Raw genomic sequence first — 16,100 nt, 5'->3', positions numbered from 1 at the left:
ACACACACACACACACACACACACACACACACACACACACACACACATTCCTAAGGACATTCTTATATACTCATAGATCAGAGCCTTGTTCAGCCATCATCAGAGAAGCTTCTTTCTGCAGATGGAAACAAATACAGAGGCCAACTACCATACAATGTGCAGATATTGAGATATCTTGGAACACCCAACCCTAAATAAGATGTCCCCATCAAAATCTTCTTCTCAGGAATCAGGGAACATTGTAGAAGGAGGAGCTAGAAGGGTATAAGAGCCAAAGGAGATGAAGGTTAGCAAGGAAATATCGCTTTCTAAATATAGCAGGACCAAGGACATGTCAACTCATAGAGTCTTAGGCAGCATTAATATGGGTCTTCACCAGGTGTGGTGCTTGACCTGAGAAAGGAAGTAGACACATGTCCCCATGCCTAACCAAGAAGCAAGCTCCAATTGATAACCACTTGTAAATGAAATATTTGTTTTCTCCAAGGGAGTCTCTGTAGAGAAACAAAATATTTGTAAGGATAGGCCATATTCCCAGTAATAGATGACCAACTGGAAACAAACTCAATCCCTTCTTTGGAAGTTTCTTGTCTCATAATGTTGTATAAGAGCCGTTTCCTTTTTTTAATTTTATCTTTTTAAAATTTCTATTTTCCTTTTTTATCCCAAGTGTAAGTCCTTCACATAAATATGGCTTCAGGTATTGTCTTTTTCTGAGATTCTTGAGTGAGCAAATGAGTAGATCTCTGTATGGGTCTCTTTTTTATCTCTGTTCTTGAGCTTTTGTTCATTTTATTTATTTCCTTTGTCCTATTCTGATGTACTTAGTTTAGTTTTATTATTATACTTTTGAAGCCAGTTTGTTTTCTAATGAGAGATAGGAAGAGGATGGATATAGATAGGAAGGAACTGAGAGTTGTAAAGGGAAGAGAAATTGTAAAAGGACATGTTATTTGAAAAGTATTATCTAGAAAAGAAAACAAAATATAACCCATCAAAATAGATACTCTACATCTGCTTTCATACCATGCTGGGTAGAGTCTTTCAGAGGCCCTCTGTGGTAGGCTCCTGTCTTGTTCCTTATTTTCACCTTTTTCCTATGTTTATCCCATTTGCCTTTCTGAATGAAGATGGAGCATCTTCTTGCTTAGCTTCTTTAGGTGTTCAGATTTTAGTATGATTATCCTATATTATATATCTAATATCCACTTATAAGTGAGTATATATCATGTGTGTCTTTCTGCTTTTGGGATAGCTCAAGAAAGATGATTTTATTAGTTCCTTAGCCTGCAAATTTTAAGATTTCCTTGTTTTTGATTGCTGAGTAGTATTTCATTGTGTAAATGTACCACAATTTCTGTATCCATTCCTTAGTTGAGGCACATGTGGGTTGTTTCCAGGTTCCGGCTATTATGAATAAAGCTGCTGTGAACATGGTTAAGCAAATGTCCTTCTTGTATACTTGAGCATATTTTGGATATATGCCCAGAAAATACTCTAAGTGGAGTTACTAAAAGTGAAAAGAGGAAAGTGAAAAGTGAAAGAGGAAGATTTGAGAAGGAAAAATTCTTGATCAAAAGGGCACAGACTTGCAGTAGACTGGAGCAAAGTCATGCCTGTATCATAAGGTTATCATATTAAATAATAAAATATTTTATATTTCAAATGTCGTAATATAATCTTTAAAGTTATTTTCTCAAACATGATAAATTGGTAAGATGATAGAGGTACTTATTACCTAAATTCAATCTTTCTGTATTTTATTAAGATTAAACAACATATTGAATTCATAAGTATTATTTGTCAACTGAAAGTATAGAATGTCTCTTATAGCAACTGTAATCAAAATGTGTACCTTGACTCCTGCCAGAGAACCAGGCAGGCTGACTGCAGCTCTTTACCTCTCACTTTCTCCTCCTAGATTCAATGCCTCAAGCCCATGTTCAGCTCTTCAGCATAAAATCCAAGGCAGCCTCCTCAATCCCATCTCTTATGTATCCCACAGATATGCCTCTCCTAACACTCCTCTCTCCACTTGTTCATTGATCCTAGTCCCCAAGGCACTCTCTTCCACTTCAAAGGTTACTCCCGCCAGGGAATCAGACAGGCTGACTGCAGATCTTTCTCCCTGCTCCTCCAGATTCAATCCTGCAGTCTCACCCCTAGTTCTATAGCAGATCACTAGCTGTGGTCTCCCTTTCTTCTCTGATACCATCCCAACGAGATCAGGAAGAGATTTTCCTCCAACAAAAACATCAGCCCATCTAGAAAACCTTTGACCTACAATCAATGTGTTCTTCCTTTAGAACATGCCAGAGCAAAGGATGTACAGAACTTGTCAGAGTAGATAACCAATGTCTCATTTGACTTAAGGCCCACTCTATGAGATGAATCCTATACCTAACACTGCTTGGCTGACCAATAATTAGAGACTTAAATAGCCCAGAGACCTAGGCTAAAGCAAAACACTATTGGTCTAAAAAAAGGATCAAAAAATGACTCCTCATGATATTATGCTATACTCATAGATCAGGGCCTTATTCCATCATCATCAGAGACAATTCCTGTAGAGAAGACAGGAACAGATGCAGGGGACCACAGCCAGACATTACATGGAGAGAGAGTCCTTGCAACACACAGCTCTAAATGTTCTGTCTCCATCAACTTTCTCCCCTCAGAGCTCAGAGAACTTTTTGGAAGAGGAGCTAGAAGGAGTGGAATAGCCAGAGATGACAAAGGACATCTGGAGAACAAGGCCCTCTTAAACAACTAAGCAAAGCTCATATGAAGTTACAGAGACTGCTTCAAGCACAGGGCATGGGTCTTCACCAGTTACTCTGGTATAAATTATTGCTTGCAGCTTAGTGTTTTTTGGGGACTCATGCATGTAAGAAGAATCTCTTCATATGCCTGATTTTGGAATTCTTTTTCCTTTTGGGTTGTCTTGTCCAGGCTTGATATGATGACTTGTGCTTTATCTTATTACATTTTATTTTGTAATGTTTGGTGGTTATCTTTTAGATGTCTGCTGTTTTCTAATGACAGACAGAAAAAGAGTGTATGTATGGATATGGAGGTGGAGAACAACTAGTGGAGAAGAAGGAGTAGAAACTGTAATCAGGATATACTGTATGAATCTATTTTCCATAAAGGGGAAAATGTGTACCACCAACTCTCTACAAATCAATCAATCCATGATATCCATGGCATCAAATGTGAGTTTATTTACTGTTAAATTTATTTAACATATGGGAATGGAACCCAAAGGTATTAAAATATTAAAGACATGAGAGTAAATCATTTTAGTGTACAATTCCTAAGATATTCATTTAATGATTGTCAAAGCATTCTCCTATTGACAACTCCATTTCTTATCTCCTTCCCACTTAGCTCCATCTATTATCTGTATTAATATTAATAATTATAATTAATTATAATTATAATTATAATTGTTACATGAATTTTGGGGAGATGGCCAGCAATTTAGTTGTCAAAAGTTCCAAATGGTTGGAAGTTGCATGCTTGTGGGCTTATAAAGGAATTTCTCAGGGAGAAATAAGGAAGGTATATGTTACTGCCAGACCTGTCACATCAGTCAAAGTAGCCACAGCAATCAGTAGTGTTATCCATATTACATCCAGAGATTCTCTATAACTTTATTGTTTCCTTTACTATGAACATATAAAGTTCAGTAACTAAAATAAGAACATCAGAAAAACAAATACACCCTTCCAAGTGATGTCAGCTTTATGTGATAGTGTTATGAATAGGAAATGGTATCTCAAACATATACAGTGACATAGAACAGTCATGTTGTAACACAGTTAATTTCACTTAAGCGTGATTTTTTTTGCAAAGTACCCAAATACGAAAAATATGTAAAATAAGAACATGAAGCTAGTTATAATGGATTTTTCTTTTAAAGAAAATGAGAGCAATCAAGAATAAGTATATTTGAACATGAAGCTAAACTCACATTTTAGCCTCTACATTTGCAACATTTATGACACATCTTAAGGTGAGTCTTGTCCTAGGCCATACAAATTTTGCACTAGTGAAAATTGTTATGTTGTCTCAGGAAACAAAATTTGATTATAAGCCAAGATTTACAAACATAATTTATATATTGATAATATTTCATTACAATTACAAAATTGAAAGTTTCTCTTAGCTACAAAGCAACAGAGCTATAATGACCCTTATTTAGACTACTAAAAATGTTATGCCAAAATTACAGTTGTTTTGCATAAAACACTTAAATTTGGCAAAAGATTAAAGTCAACATCTCTAGTAGAGTCCAGAATCTGATTGGTATCTGATCTGAATATAATTCACAGGTGTTAGATGCTCTGTGCACTTGGCCCATCTGTTCTACATTAGTTTTGTTTTGAATAGTTAGCATTTTCAGTCATCTCATGCTAATCCAATATTCTAAATTGTATAATGGGATCACAGGACCAAATTATCTGACTTAAATGAACATGACAAATATTTCCAGGGAGTACACTACATGAATATCTGTGCAAATCACTGGGACAGAATATATATATATATAACAATTGAAAATTTCAGAGTATTGTGTAAATAATTCTACTCTTCAGTCAGGTTCCCGTAGACTTCTCCATTGGGATGTACTTTATGGAAAAGATAGTTTATGCCTCCCAAATGCTAGTTTATACTAGAGATGAACCCAAATCTAATTGCAAATCTTAAATACAATGTATAAGTACATGAAAGCAAGATATTATAAATAACCTTTATGTGACTGGATATTCTAATGTGATAATAAAAGATGGATTCATGCTAACATAATATATATATGAAATAAAATTGCTATTATATCAGTTTATAAAAGTCATGTGATTTTGATTATGATTTAATCATTATTAATGGCATAATCCATAAATTGCATATGCTACTTAAATATTTCCTAGTATGCCCTAGCAATTTACCTCAGTCTATCTCTCTCTATATGCTTAACAGGTATTTTAACCAAAATGTTAATTTTTTTCTTTCTTTCTGATTTATGAAAATTATTTTACTTTGATAATGATGGGATTATCATATAGCTATATAGTCCAGAGATTATATATACTACATAAATATTTTCAACATGTCGTAGCAATTTTGTCTGTCTCTTTCTATACATTGCAACATGTTTGCATGTAAAATAATTAATATATCTCTTAGTAGAACCAGGGTCATTAATATGAGATTATTTAAGTGAAGTATCATCAGTTCAACCTGAAGGTAGCATTTCATAAATATTTTAGGTAAAATGACCATATTTGGCTGTTTGGACAGCAAGCATTCCTTGATACTAGAAATAATTAAGAAGTCATGCAAAAGAAGACACACCTAAAGAAGAAATTTTATATTCTATCCTCCTTGTTTTTCATAGCTAACTGTCCAATGAGCAGAACTGTAAATTGGAACACTACCATGTTTAAATGTACATACTGGTGAGCATATAGGTGTCTGTTGTTGAGAGTAATGATGTGAATGTGCTGGTTGGTGAGATATACTGTCACCAGGAATCAAACTTCTCCACTTGGAGCTGTTGTGACTATACACATCCCAGAGACAAAGACCCTGAACTAGAAATATTCCTAAAAGCAAGTTGAAAGCAGACTGTAACAAGTGATATGTCAAGCATGTAGAGGGTCATTTCCACAAACATTGACTCAGTCATCACTGGGAATAAAGAAGAGATGAAACTGCAGCCTGTCCAGGTTTTCCACATGGAATCCTGCTTTACAGGAGCCAAGGCTTAAAGATGTATATGAAGGATCCCAAATGCAGATTTACAAAGATAACCAAGTCAATGGGAATTAAGAATAAATAGCTGTCTTGTCAGTATTGGCTAGTCTTACTGTGGGTTTCCATTTCCAGTTTGAAGGCTGTGACTATGGAACACTCTGTCTTTCTGAAAAATATACACACTGTGAGTGAAAAAGAGATTGATGATTTTACTGAAACCATCAAACCGCACTTCTGATAGGGCAGCCATGTCATTCCCAGAATCAGCCCTGTGCAAACTTCATATGATCAGCCAGGATTTTCCTTGGTGAAAGAGCAAATATCAAGCAATCATTCAATGAATGAAAGAATTACCAGAGTATGTGCCACACTATAGGCAGGAGAAATAGACAAACTTCCAGGCAATAAAATTAAATAGTGGAGGCATGTAATGAGATAGTTCAACTGCTAAAGGTACGTGTTACCAAACATTGGGACACAAACTAATTCTCAGGACACATATAGTGGTGGAAAAGAACCAACTCTTCCAAGTTGTCCACTGACCTCTATGCATGTATGAACTCTTACATATGGACATACACAATCACTCACTTACTCACTTACTCACTTACTCACTCACTCACTAACTAAACAACTAAATGGCTGAACTAAAAGGAAGAATAGGCAAAATGGGATCATTTATGCATCCACTAATGTATGTATTCATTCAACATGTACTTTCTGAATATACCATAAATCCTAAGGACCATTTTACTTTTTAAATTAAAGCAGTGAAAATAGTTCATTCTTATTGTGAAGAATATTATATTTGTGGATTGAGAGATATAATGACAAAAAGTCTAAGATGGCAATGCTTTGTTGGATTGTGTTGTCAAGGAAAATCTAAATAGGAAATGAAATTGGATTTTGTTTTTCATGGTGATAAGATGCCAGTTAATCAAATAAAACAAAATATATGGTAACATAAAAGTGTATTTTAGGTTTTCTCCATGCTTGGCCCTTGGTTGGAGTATCAGTCTCAGGAAAGACCCCTGTGCTCACATTTTTTGGTTCTGTTGCTCTCCTTGTGGAGTTCCTGTCCTCTCCAGATCCTACTGTTTCCCACTTCTTTCCTAAGATTGCCTGCACTCTGCCCAAAAGTTGGCCATAAGTCTCAGCATCTGCATTGATAGTCTGCAGGGCAGAGCCTTTCAGAAGTCCTCTGTATCAGGCTCCTGACTTGTTCCCTCTTTTCTCCTTCTTCTGATGTCTATCTTCTTTGTCTTTCTGGATAGGAATTGAGCATTTTAGATGTAGCCCATGGCAGTTCAGTATCCAAGTCAGTTCCATTGTAATAGGAACAGGGATTGTCTCTGACATGAACTGATTGGCCTGCTCTTTAATTACCTCCCCCTCAGAGGGAAGCAGCATTACCAGGCTACAGAAAAAGACAATGCAGGCACTCCTGATGAGACCTAATTGACTAGGATCAGAAGGAAGGAAAAGAAGACCTCCCCTATCAGTGGACTTGGGGAGGGGCATGCATGCAGAGGGTGGAGGAAGGGAGGGATTGGCACAGGAGGAGTGAGGGAACCACAGGGGGGATACAAAGTGAATAAAGTATAATTAATAAAGAATTTTTAAAAAAGTGTATTTTAACAGAAAAAAACTCTGGCTTCTGGATATCATACAGAAAGAAAGAAAAACAAAACTTAAAGTATTAAAACAAATGAGTATGCTACTACGGTTGCCCATAAAAATGTCACTTAAAACTAGATTTCTTAGAAAAAGTGTAATTAAATTATGGTCTCTGGTCCATCAGCATCAGTATTAACTACAATAATCTACGAATATCCAGTAATCGTTAAGTTATCACTTTAAGATACCACTATATGTGGCATCACTATATCACAAATTTTGTGAACTACAGCCTAAGATCAACTGTTGCATAAGGTCAGAATCATTAATTTGTGTTTATGTAATATTAAGAATTACATGTCATAGAAATGAATTAGTTACAGAATAAGAACATTTGAAATAGTGTGAAATAAGAAAACTGTTCGAATGTTCATGGATCTTTTAGATATACTCCCAGGAGAGGTACATATGGATCTATACTTACTTACTTACTTAATTAATTTATTTATTCACTTTGTATCCTGGCTAAAGCTCCCCTCCCTAGTCTCCTCCCAGTCCTACACTCCTTCTCTCTTGTCCTCTTATGCCCCTCCCTAAGTCCACTGATAAGGGAGGTCCTCTTCCCCTTCTAGCTGACAATAATCTATCAGGTCTCATAAAGACTGGATGCATTGCCTTCTTCTGTGGCCTGAAAAGGCTGCACCTCCCAGGGGATGATGATCAAAGAGCAGGCCACTGAGTTCATGTCAAAGACAGCCTCTGTTCCCATTACTAGGGAACTCACTTAGAGACTGATATGACATAGGCTACATCTGAGCAGGGTTATCTAGGTTATCTAATTATTCTAGGTTATCTCCATGCATGTCTGGGTCTTGAGGAAGCACTATTCCTAATTTTCTGAAAAAGTGCCAGCTGATTTCCAAAGTAGTTGTACAAGTTTACATTCCCACCAGCAATAGAGGAGGGTTCCATTTTCTCCACATCTACTCTGGCATGTGCTGTCACTTGAGTTTTTGATCTTAACCATTTTGATGGAATCTCAGAGTCATTTCGATATGCATTTCTCTCATCAATAAGGACTTTGAGCATTTCTTTAAGTGTTTCTTCACCATTCGATATTCCTCTGTTAAGATTTCTCTGTTTAACTCTGTACTCCATTTTCAAATTGGTTCATTTGGTTTGTTGATGTTTAATTTCTTGATTTCATTATATATTTTCAGTAATGACCCTCTTTTGGTGACGATCTTTCCCCATTCTGTAGGCTGCTGTTTTGTCCTATTGACAGTGTTTTTTGCCTTGCAGAAGCTTTTCAGATTCCTGAGGTCCCATTTATTGATAATTTATCTTATAAGCTGAGCTCTTGGTATTTTGTCCAGTAAGTAGTCTTCTGTGCAAAAGAGGTCAAGACTTTTCTTTCCCTACTTTTTCTTTTTTTCTAACAGATTTAGTGTGTCTGGTTTTATTTTGATGTCTTTGATCCACTTTGACTTCACTTTGTGCAGGGTAGATTATTTTTCATTTTTCTACATGTAGACATCCAGTTAGACCACCACCATTTGTTGAAGATGCTTTTTTTTTTTCCATTGTATGGTTCTGGCTTCTTTGTCAAAAATCACATATCCTTAGGTACGTGCGTTTATTTCTGGGTTCTATTCAATTCCATTGATATTCCAGTCTGTTTTTTTTTTCCAGTCTGTTTTTATGTCAGTACCATTCCATTCTCATGATGCTCTGTGGTAGAACTTGAAATCAGAGATGGTGATACCTCCAGAACTTCTTTTACTGCACTGCTCAACCACACAACAAGGACATTTGCTCAACCATGTTCATAGCAGCTTTACTCATAGTCAGAATCTGGAGACAGCCTAGATGTCTCTCAACAGAAGAATGAATACAGAAATCTTAGTGCATTTTCAAAATGGAATACTACTTAACTATTGAAACCAAGGAAATGATGACGTTTTCAAATAAATGGATGGAACTAGAAAAGATTAACCATGAGTGACTTATCCCAGAAGCAGAGAGTCAAGTATGGTATATAATCACTTATAAGTGGATATTAGCAATATTATATAGGATAAACATACTAAATCTTCAGACCTAAGAAAGCTAAACAATAAGGGGGATCCTAGGGAAGAGGCTAGAACCTCATTTGGAAAGGAAAACATGATTGACACTGGAAGTGGTAGAAGAGAGGGAAGGGGATGGGAGTCAAACACAGATGTCCTCTAATAGAAACCACCCAACAGTGATCTAAACAGATGAAGAAACTCACAGTCAAACTTTGAGCACAGTGGGTCTATGGAAGAATTGGTATATAGAAGGACCCAGGGAGGACAGGAGCTCAACATGGAGATCAACATGGTAAAAAAAAAAAAATCAGGCCCTAGGGACTACAGATACTGATGCATCAGCCAGAGACCAAGCATAGATAGGCACAGAACCTCTGCTCAAATGTAGCCCATAGGCAGCTCACTTTCCATGTGGGCTCCCTAGTAAGGGGAGAAGAGACAGTCTATGACATGAACTTGGTTGCCTGCTCCTTGATGACTTCTCCTTAGTGGAGTGACCTAGCCAGCCCACAGAATAAGAGGATCCAGGCAGTCCTGATGGGACCTAATAAGCAAGGGTCAGACAGTAGGGGAAGATGTTTTCTCCTATTAGTGGACTAAGGAGGAGGAATAGGGGAAGAAGAGCAATGGAAGTTAAGACTTAGAGGAGATGAGGAAGGGGACTATTACTGGGGTACAAAGCAAAGGAATTGTTTATAATAATATAAACAGTAAAAGAAAAAACAATTCAAATATTAAGTATGCACATTGATTCTCTTCATCAAGTCTAAACTTCTTGTTTAAATTCAGGCAAAACTGGGATTCATTTATCATGCCACAGCATGACATTGAGAACAAGCTATAATTAAAATTATTACCACTTTTTCATGTAACATAGCTGAATTTAAAGTTCACACTTGTAGTAATAAACAATTACATTGCACATTTTCAGAAAAGTATTTTAAAATACTTGTTTTTTATAATTTTTTTTATTAATTACAAGTTACTTACTTTGTATCCCAACTGTAGGCTGCTCCATTTCCCCCTCTCAAACCCATTCTCCATCCCTCTTCTCCTACCTTTACACCTCCCCCAGTCCACTGATAGAGGCTTTCCTCCTCCCTTTCCTTCTGACATTAGCCTATTAGGTCTCATCAGGACAGGCTGCATTGTCTTCCTCTGTGGCCTGATAAAGCTGTTCCCCACTCAGGCAACAAAGAGCCAGCCACTGAGTTCATGTCAGAGACAGTCCCTGTTCCCCTTACTAGTAAACCCACTTGGATACTGAGCTGTCATGTGCTACATATGCATTATTTCCATGCTTGATCCTTGCTTAGAGTATAAGTCTCAGAAAAGATCCCTGGGCCCAGATTTTTTTGTTCTGTTGCTATCCTTGTGGCACTCCTGTTTCCTCTAGGTCTTTCGTCTCCCCATTCTTTCATAAGATGGTGTATATTATCTTTTATGTGTTCTTGGATTTGGTTTGCAAGTATTTTATTAAGTATTTTTGCAACAATGGTCAAAAGAGAGAGAGGTCTGAATTTCTATTTTTTGTTGTGTCTTTGTGTGGTTTAGGTATCAAGATGACTGTGGCTTCAAAGAATGAGTTTGGCAATGTTCCTTCTGTTTCTATTTTGTGGAACAGTTTGAAGATAATTGAAGTTAGTGTAATGCCAGGTTCAGGAGACCCTCAGAGACCACCAGGAGACGACTCGACGCAATTGCAAGAGAGCTTTATTACAAGAGCGATCGAACTCGGGACCCAAGTCTCACTGACACAGCAGTAGAGAAGTGGGACCCTAAGCTCTGGGTAAACAGGATTTTTAAAGGGAATGTCTGTGAGCAGGGGGTTTCTATGGCATCAACCAGGAGGGCACAAGCTTGGCATTACAGAATTGGGTGAAGTTTAGCAGGGCGGGGTGAACTTTTCTGAGGCACGCAATCACAATGGCTAAGGCATATAATCACAATGGCTATTTTTCTAAACCACATCTGAAACGTTGGGGAGAATTTTCCCACCCGATTCTCAACCGATTCCCATTGATTATTTCCAGGGAGTTTGTCTTTATTTCTATGAAGCATTTATTCTGTTATATTTCCTGGAGGCTGTTGATAGGAGAGTTAACTTTGTTTTCTGCCTGGTGTACATTCTGTGATATTTCCAGGTACCTGAATTCAGTTCCCAGTCAAAATCTTTATTTCAAAATGGAGTTATATTCAGGCTAACTTAAACTCTTTATTAGCTCTTCTTTGACCGTCTGGTAGAATTCTGCACTGAAACCATGTGGACCTGGGCTGTTTTTGGAAGGAAGACTTTTGATGATTGCATCTATTTCCTTATGGGACATAGGAAAATTTAATCTATTCATCTGATCTTGATTTAATTTTAGTAAAGGGTATCAATCAAGAGAACTGTCCATTTCATTTATATTTTCAAATTTTGTGACATATACACTTTTGTAGTAAGACCTAATGATTGTTTTGGATTTCTTCAGTGTTTGTCGTTATGTCGCCCTTTTTATTTCTTTTTTTTTAATTTTAATTTTATTTTTATTAATTACAGTTTGTTCACTTTGTATCCCAGCTGTAGCCTCTTCCTTTCTCTCCTCCCAATCCCACCATTTCTTCCTCTTCTTCTCCTATTCCCTTCCCCTAGTCCAATGATAGGGGAGATCCTCCTCCCCTATCAAATGACCCTAGTCTATCAGGTCTCATCAGGACTGGATTTATTGTCTTCCTCTGTTGACTGGTAAGTCTGCTCCCCTCTCAGGTGGAGGCAATCAAAGAGTCAGCCCATGCATGAGTTCATGTCAGAGACAGTCCTTGTTCCTATTAGTAGGGAACCCTCTTGGAAACTAAGCTGTGATAGCCTACATCTGTGCAGGGGTTCTAGGGATTCTAGGTTATCTCCTTGCATGGTCCTTGGTTGGAATATCAGTCTAAGAAAGATCCCTTTGCCTAGAATTATTTGATCTGTTGCTCTCCCTGTGGAGCGCCTGTCCTCTCTAGGTGTTTTTATCTCCCCGTTCTTTCATAAGATTCCTTGCACTGTGCCCAAAATTTGGCTATAAGTCTCAGCATCTGCTTTGATACCCTGCAGGGTATCAGAAGCCCTCTGTGGTAGGCTCCTGTCCTGTTCCCTGTTTTCTCCTTCTTCTGATGTCCATCCTCTTTGCCTTTCTGAATGAAGATTGAGCATCTTACCCAGAATCCTCCTTTTAATTAACTTCCTTAGCTGTACAGATTTTACTATGATTATCCTATATTATATGCCTAATATTTACTTATAAGTGAGTATGTACCATGTGTGTCTTTCTGCTTCTGGCATGTTGCTAATTTGGATAGTATTTTCTCTGCCCTTTACTTAGTTGGTCTAAGGCCTTGCCTATCTTGTTGATTTTTCTCAAAGAGCCAGATCTTGGTTTCATTGATTCTTTGAATTGTTTTCTTTGTTTTTAATTCATAAATTTATGAATTTGATTATGTACAGTCATATACTCCTCTTGGGTGTGTTTGATTCTTTTTTTTCTCTAGGACTTTTTTGTGTGCCATTAAGTTGTTTGTATGAGATGACTCAAACTTCTTTCTGGAGAAACTTAGCACTATGAACTTAGCTCTTAGCAATGCTTACATTGTGTCCCATAAGTTTGGGTAAGTTGTACCTTTACTTTAATTAAATTTTACGGAGTCTATAATTTCTTTTCCCTTTTCTTCCCTGACCAAGACGTCATTGAAAAGAGAGTTGTTTCGTTTCTATGTGTATGTATGCTTTTTCTCACTTCTGTTTTTGTTAAGGTCTAATTTTAAGGCATGGTAGTCTAATAGGATACAAGGCATTATTTCGATCTTGTTGTATCTTTTGAGGCTTGCTTTGTGCCCAACTATATGATCTATTTTTGAGAAGGTTCTGTGAGGAGCTGAAAAGAATATATATTTTTTTGAGTGCGGGTGAAAAGTTCTGTAGACATTTACTAGGTCCATTTGATTTAGGACCTCTGTATGTGTCATTATTTCCATTTATACCTGCTGTCTAGATGATCTGTTCCTTTTTGAGAATGGAATGTTGAAGTCTCCCACTATTAAAGTGTTGGTATCGATGTGTGATTTAATATTTAATAATGTTTAATTTACAAATAAAGCTGCTCTTGTATTTGGGGCATAGATGTTCAGAATTGTGATGTCATCCTGGTGGATTTTTCCTTTGATGAGAATGATGAGAATGAAGTTCCCCTCCTCATCTTTGTTGATTAATTTTGATTGAAGGTCTACTTTATTAGATATTAGGATACCTACCACTTGTTTTCTGTGTCCATTTGTTTGAAAAAATCTTTTCTAGCCCTTTACTCTGAGGTAGTGTTTATCTTTGTTGCAGAGGTGTGTTTCTTGGATGCAGAAGAATTTTGGTTCATGTTTCCAAACCCATTTTGTTATCTGTATCTTTTTCTTGGATAGTTGAGTCCATTGATATTGATAGATAGTAGTGACTGATGAATATTAGTTCATTTTATTGTGGAGTTGGCGGTGTAACTGTCTTTCTATGCTTGTTTTCTTAAATTTCCATTGTGAAGTTATCTATATACTGTGTCTTCTTGTTAATAGTTGATTTCATTAAGTTGGAGTTTTCTTTCTAGTACCTTCTGTAAGGGCTGGGTTGCTGTGTAGATACTTTTTAAGTATAGCTTTGCCATGGAATATTTTGATTTCTCCATCTATGTTGATTGAAAGATTTGCTGGGTATAGTAGTCTGAGTTGGCATCTGTGGTCCCTGAGAGTGTGTGTGACATCTGCCCAGGCCCTTCTGGCTTTTATAGTTTCTGATGAGATTGTGTCTGGTGTGATTCTGATTGATCTGCCTTTTCACATTACTTGGCTTTTTTGGCTTGCTGCTTTTAATATTTTTCTATGTTCTGTAAATTCAGTGTTTTGACTATCATGTGAAGTGATGGGTTTCTTTTGTGGGTTAGTGTATTTTGTATTTGTAGGCCTCTTGTGTGGTTAAGGACATCTCTTTCTTTACTTTGGGAAAATATTCTTCTATATTTTCTTGAAAATATTTTCAAGACCCTGGATGCTTCTTCTTCTTCTTCTTCTTCTTCTTCTTCTTCTTCTTCGGGATCTCTTTTTTTGTCTAATCCTTTCATTCTTGGATGGAGAAAACAGTCTCGTACGAGACCCCTGTGCACAGATATATTTGGACATTGTGGAGTTGCTATCCTCTCCACATTATACTAAATACCCCTTCTTTCATATGATTCCTTGTACTCTCCCGAAGGTTTGGTTAGGAGTCTTAGTAACTACTTTGATACTGCTAGGTAGAGTCTTCCAGAGGCCCTCTGTGGTAGGCTCCTGTCGTGTTATTTGTTTTCTCCTATGTCCAATGCCCATCCCAATTGTCTTTCTAAGTGAGGATTGATCATCTTACCCTGGGTCTTCTTTCTTGGTTATCTTCTTTAGGTGTATAGATTTCATTATGTTTATCATATTTTATAGGTCTATATAAGTGAGTATATACCATGTGTGGCTTTCTCTTTCTAAAATACCTAACTCAGAATGATCATTTCTAGATTTCACCATTTGATGCAAATTTCATGATTTCCTCATTTTTGATTGCTGAGTAGTATTCCATTGTGTAAAAATACCACAATTTCTGTATTTATTCCTCTGTTGATGGACATCTGGGTTGGTTCCAGGATCTCGCTATTACAAATAAGGCTGCTATAAACATGGTTGAACAAATGTCCTTGTTGTGTACTTGAGCAACTTTTGGATATATGCCTAGGAGTTGTATAGCTGGGTCTTGAGGGAGCACTATTCCTAATTGTCTGAGAAAGTGCTAGATTGATTCCAAAGTGATTGTACCAGTTTACATTCCCACCAGCAATGGAAGAGTGTTCCCTTTTCTCCACAACCTCTCCAGCGTGTGTCGTCACTTGAGATTTGATTTTAGCCATTTTGATGGGTGTAAGGTGAAATCTCAGGGACATTTTGATTTGCATCTCTCTGATGACTAAGGATGTTGAGCATCTCTTTAAATGTTTCTCTGCGATTCTATATTCCTCTACAGAGAATTTTCTGATTAGCTCTGCACCTCATTTTTTAATTGAATTGCTTAATTTATTTTTTTTAAGTTCTTAAGTTCTTTATATATTCTGGATATCAACCCTCTGTGAGATATAGGGTAGAGGAAGATCCTTTCCCAGTCTGTAGGCTGTAGTTTTGTTCTGACAACAGTGTCTTTTGCTTTACAGAAGCTTTTCAGTTTCCTGAGGTCCTATTTATTGATTGTTGCTGTTAGAGCCTGTGCTGTTGATTTTCTGTTCAGGAAGTTGTCTCCTGTGCCAATGAGTTCTAGGCTCTTCCCCACTTTTTCTTCTAACCGATTTAGAAAATCTGGTGTTTTTTTTTTTTTTTTTTTTTTTGCATTTGAAAAAGATTTATTTATTTAATGTACATGAGTGCTGTCTTCATGTACACCAGAAAAGAGCATCAGATCCCATTGCAGATGGTTGTGAACCAGCATGTGGTTGCTGGGAATTGAATGTGCTCTACCTGCTGAGCCATCTCTTCAGTACCTTAGGCATTCCTTCTTTTTTATTATTAATTACACTTTATTAATTTTGTATTCCCCCACAAGCCCCTCCCTCCTCCCTTCCTGGTCCCACCCCCCTTTCT

This window comes from Psammomys obesus, unplaced genomic scaffold (assembly GCF_907164565.1).
Source record: "Psammomys obesus unplaced genomic scaffold, mPsaObe1.curated_primary_1811, whole genome shotgun sequence".
Taxonomy (NCBI): domain Eukaryota; kingdom Metazoa; phylum Chordata; class Mammalia; order Rodentia; family Muridae; genus Psammomys; species Psammomys obesus.
This window is presented reverse-complemented; position numbering follows the sequence as displayed.